The following is a 6000-nucleotide window of genomic DNA, read 5'->3' on the forward strand; positions in this document are numbered from 1 at the left end:
GTCTTAGATGCATATCCTTTGGCCCAGAAAATCCACTTTTATGATATAACCCAAGCCCAGATAAAAGACGTGCCCAACATTTATGTATGAGGGCATTACAGAAGTATTGTTGATAATAATCAAAACCTGGAAACAATCTAAATAGCCAACAAAAATGGATTATTAATATAAATCATGGTACACGGAGAAATCCCATACAAATGTCAAAATGTTGTGATGGAAGCATACTGACATGGAAAGATGTAAGGATGTTTATGCTGTATTATTGATTGGGAAAAACAACAGTTTGGACAGCATGAAATTTATACACATGCATACATTCTCTCTCTATATATATATATTTATATATTATATACTTATATATGTATAAAATATACAACAAAATGTTAAAAGTTACTATTTCTGGGTTATTGAAAAACTAATCATTTTTATTTTCTTTATAATTTCTATAATTTCAGCATTATAGAAATGAATATATATGTACAAATGAAGATGATTAGGGGGAAATCCTTGAGACAGTGGACCCAGGGCAGTAGGATGTACCTTAAAACACCCATTGGCAAATACGAAACAGAATGCAGGTGAACCACAGCCTCCAGGAGGTGAGCAACCAGGGTGGGGTGTTGACTTCTGGCAGTGCAGCACTGGCACTCTGCCTTTTGCAGGGCTGTGGGCACTGAAGCTCCAGAGTCATCACATCTGTCTTCTTAAGGACTTTCGTGAACTTTTTTCGTGAAAACACTGCACCTAACGGTGGCTAGAAGAAAAGGAAGGGTCATCAACAATTAAGTCCTGGTCTTCAGCCAGAACACCACAGTTAAAGTGGCAACACCCACTCTGGTCTGGAGCGGAGTTGATGGCCATGGAAAATACCTGACCCTCTCTGAACCCCATTTACTCTAAACCTTTTTTTTTTGAGCATCGAAGTGGCAAGCACTGTACTAATTGTTGTAGGAAGAGACACATAGAGAAGATGTGGTCTCTGCTCTGGAAGCTCACAATTATACAATCCCAGCCATGGTGACAATGCCTCAAAACAGGAAAAGTTAAATAACAAAATCAGACACTGTGTGGTTAAATACCAAAGGGTAGTACTGGCAGTAAAAGTTGTAGTAGTCTTTGCTTTGGGATCCTTGAGGACATGACGCACCAATTCTCACGGCTTTTTTTTCTTTTTTTTCTTCTCCTGATATTTCCTTGGCACATATGGCATCTTTCCAGATAGACTATAAGCCCCTTAGGCAGGGGCTCAGGTCTTTTACATTTGTTTAGGTTTGTTTTATGGCCCAGAATATGGTGTATTTGGTGAGTGTTCCACGTGCACTTGAAAAGAATATGTATTCTACTCTTGGTGGTTGGATTATTCCAAAAATTACAGTTAGGTCCAGTTGGTTCATGGAGTTGTTTAGGTCCTCTCTATCCCTACTGATTTCTTTTCTACCTCTTATGTCAGTTTCTGAAAGCAGAATGTTAAAGGTTCCAACTATAATTATGGATTTGTACTTATGCTTTAAATTCCATCAATTTTTCTTCACGTATTTTAAAGGTTATTTGTTAGGTTCATTCATATTTAGGATTGTATGTGTCTTTGTAAATTGACTCACTTATCTTTATTTAATTAATATCTATCTCTATCTCTGATAATATTGTTCTGAAGTCTACTTTGATATTGTGGTAATTTTTGAAATTTATCATAGTAGACTTATTCTCTGTTCTTCACAGTTACTTAATTATTCATAGCCTAAAAGGGCCATACAGAAGAAGGAAATCTTGAGCTAGGTACCGAAAGCTAAGGTGTTTACCGGGTGAACCATGACAATGGCATGGAGGAGGGCAGGACAGGCATTTCTGACAAATGGACCAGTAGTCTGAGCCAAAACATGAAGGTATAAAATACTATACCATGTTAGGGGAAATGTAATGTTGAGCAAGGCTGAAATAAGCCTGAGAAAGGGCTTAGCCTGAGACAAGGTGCATTAAACAAACTGGGTCCAGGTTTGATATACCCTACTAAGGTCTATAACAAAGGGAAATAGAAGGTTTTAAATCAAGGAGTGCTATGACTAAATTTTCATTTTAGCATGATCACTCTGAGAGCAATAGACATGTTACATTTGCAGAGATTAAAGCCAGGAAAACTCATGATAGATGACTATTGCAGTGTGGTATTTAAAGATCGTTAAGTCTGAATTAAGGCTATAATTGCATCAGAAGTAGAAAGAATGACAAGTGTTAAAGTGATAGAAATATTAATTTTAATGACTGTTTGGGGTTGACTGAGAGGAAGGAGACTAGGATAAGTCCAAGGTTGCTGTTTTGCATAACAATATGAACCTGGTAGTACTCACTGTGAAAGGGCCACAGGACATGAAGCTCTTTTGTGGGGAAATACAAAATATTCAATATAGAATTCTATTATAGATACATGGGCTTGGATTGGGTATGGGATAGCCAAGTCCAGATAGATGCTTTGTTTGCAGTGGATGCATTGGTATGAAACTCATGAGAGGAATCTGAGCATTGCCATGGGGATTAATGAGCTCACCCAGATGGCATGCAGAGCAGGCTGGACCATAAGGAGTAGATGCAGAAAGGAGATGAGCAGAGGAGTGTGATAGGCCTCTGAGAGGCAGGAAGAGAGGTTTTGCAATGACTCTAGCAAAGTACTGTCGATCTGCCTTACAACTCCTTGCTTCCCTTCTAGGCTAAGAGTTCTTCAGAGGCAAGGACCATGTCGTAGTCATCTTTGTATCTCCAGTATTTAGCACAGTGCTTCACTCACAGATACTTAATGAAGTTTTGCTAAATGAATACAGAAGGGCCCATGTTTCAGAGAACAGTTTGACCATTCAAAACAAAACCAGTGCAAATGTCCTTAGAGGGTTGGTGGTAAAGTACTTACCAAATTATCTCTGATTCAATCCATATACACATCATAGAAACCAACTTTTAAGGAGTTGGTAGAAAAGCAGGAAGTATGGGGCTTTAGAATCGCCAACCTAGGACTCAACACAGACCGCACACACTAGCTGTTTCACCTTGGGCTAACTCAGGTCTCTGAAGTTTAGTTTCCTCATGTGCTAAATGGGGGAAGGTAGGGGAGGGGCCTCTCTTTGGAAATAACGTTTAATTTGTGTAAAGCATCTAGCATAATGCCTGAAAATGATGATAGGTATCATCATCATCATCATCAGATATAACCCACACTTTTTACAGGTTTAAAAACATCAACAACCACATATGACAACTGTAGAAAAAGCTGAATTGGCCTCTACTGGGAAATAAATCTACCGTGCTTCATTGTAGAAAACTGTCTGCCCATCTTTCTCTTATAGTAGACTTTGGGCTCCCTGAGAACAGGAATCATGTCCTATGTATCTCCAGCAGCTATTTTTACAAAGGTTTATAGAGTTGAAACATGAAATACAGAGCCTTTAAACTCTATTCAGGAGACATTCCAGTTTGGAGAAATTTATTTTGATACCTTTATTTGAAAACCAAATAAAGGTAGTTTAACTAGTTCCTACATAAGCAGAAGTTTGTTCAATTCAGTGCCATTAGCACTGATGGGTTAAATGTCCAGGAAAAGGTCTCTGAAAAGTCTGTTTTTTGCATATAAGATTTAAAATGTCCACATATATGTGTCCACAGATGAAACTGAAGTTACCCACACCAGGCCAGTCAGGAATACAGGCATCTCACTGTAAAATAACTAAATCGTAATTCTTTGACTTCTAAAACTGCCTGGAAAACTGCTAGACACTCAGGCCCAAATCTCTCCCTTTGCTTCCTTGGGGATGAAGTAGTGGGGTCATGAGGCACTCTCTTCTGCCTGGCATTGCCCCATGGAAGGCCCCTGCCCTTTGTGACTCATGACTACTCATCGGCTCTGTATTGTGGACTCTTGGCGTGGCCTGCCATACCCTGCAGGAGCCATCCTGCCAACCTCTCCAATTTTATAGGAGCCGCCCTCCCCTTGCCCTCTGCACTTGGGCACAATGGCCTCCTCACTGTTCCTGGAATATTCTAAACTCATAGCCCCATAAGCCATTCCCCACCTTGGGGCCTTTATAATAAATTTTCCCTTTGTCTTGAAAGCTCTTTCTCTTAATCACTTCAGTGAAATGGGAAAGAGATGGAGAAAGAGAACAAAATTAACCTTAGATTATCTTAGATCATCTCTTCAGTCACACCCACCCACTGAGATAGCAATCATAGTCCTTCTTGTCAGATACAGAAACAAACAAACAAAAATTGTAATGAAGAATTTAACAAAACAACTCAAAATAGAAACTTTTTTTTTTTTTTTTAAGTAAGGGGGTCTTTTTTTCCCTGCATTTGGCAAAATACGCTTTAAGTCAGGGACATAAGAGTCTGTCTGTGCTATCAATTTCTTGACACCGGAAAGCCCACATTTGAAATGACTTCTGAAACTGGCATTCCCGCATCACATTAAGTTAATAATATTAATTGATGATAATTGTCTATACTTTAACCTGGCTTAAAGGACAGAAAATCCAAAGCAGGAAAAAATCCTGTTTAACCAAAAACTTATTTAATCATGTATATATGTTTAATTTAAAATGTAGATACATATTAATAATACCTACAGACCCACGCACAATTCGTGCTATGGCAGATTTAACCAACCTAGACTGTCTATAAGTTGAATACGCAAGGTTCTCCCCAGTACAGCACAGCATATTGTTGAGAACAAGGCTCAAGATAAGAAAAACAAGCATAAAGGACTAAGCCCACCATTTCCTAGTATGTTACACTAGATATTTAAGCCTCTGCTTCCTTATCTGTAACAGCAGTTTGAAAGTACTCCCCTTATGAGGTTGTTATAAAGACTGTATGAGATAATGTATATACAATGCTTAGCACAGTGCCTGGGATAGAGTATGTACAAAATAAATATTACTATTAATATTCTTAAAGCTTTAAAAAGGAAGTTAATAGCCATCATGTATATGAAGCTTGAAATAATGTATCTCAGTGATTCATTTAAAAGATGAAACAATATAAGTAATTGTGCATATAATTTTTAAATGATCATAAGAGAAAAGAACCATCATAAATAATTCAAGTATACTTCTGTTTTCATTTATTCCCAAACGTAATGTCTTACTCAAGTGTGGCTTATGCCTCGATTGCCTCTTTTAGAAACAAGAAATGTTTGTTAAACCTCATTCTCCTCAAAACGTCAAACAAAAAACTTCAATAGGCAAATAGAATTGAAAACAAATTTCCAGTTTAGAGATGGTGAACTAATCATATGCAGAACGACTCCTCCCTCTCAAAATCATTAAAATAGAGTAAATGAATTCTTCAAGGATATAAAGCCAACCAGCCAAAGAAAATGGGAGAGAAGGCAGAAACCACAACATTTCAGAAGCTGGAAAACTGTTGAGCCAGAGTTACCTGATATAACAAGCACAGACATGCTACTGCTTAGTGATTGGTGGAGGGGAAAGCAATATACACTGCAGAACCTCTAAAAGATGGTAAGTTAGTGACTACCTATACCTCTGGAAGTGAGGATAAGGTGGAATTAGGACTAGTTGAATGTATATTTAAAAGCCAGTTAGACAAAATGAGATACCACTTCACACACACTAGAGTGGCTATAATGGAAAAGTCAGATAATAACAAGTATTGTCTAGGATGTGGAGAATTGGAACACTTGTACATTGCTGGTGATTATGTAAATGGTGCAGCCACTTTGGAAAACAGGCAGACAGTTCTTTAAAGGGTTAAGTGCAGAGTTACCATGTGACCCAGCAATTCTACTCCTAGGTATATACCCAAGAGAAATAAAAACATGTCCATATAAAAACTTGTACATGATTATTCATAACAGCATTATCTATAATAGCCAAAAAGTAGAAACAACCCCAAACCATGAACTGACAAATGAATAAAATATGATATATCCATAAAATGGAATTTTTTGGCAAAAAAAAAAATGAAGTACTGATACATGCTAGAACATGCATA

Source organism: Orcinus orca, chromosome 6 (genome assembly GCF_937001465.1).
Source record: "Orcinus orca chromosome 6, mOrcOrc1.1, whole genome shotgun sequence".
Lineage (NCBI taxonomy): Eukaryota > Metazoa > Chordata > Mammalia > Artiodactyla > Delphinidae > Orcinus > Orcinus orca.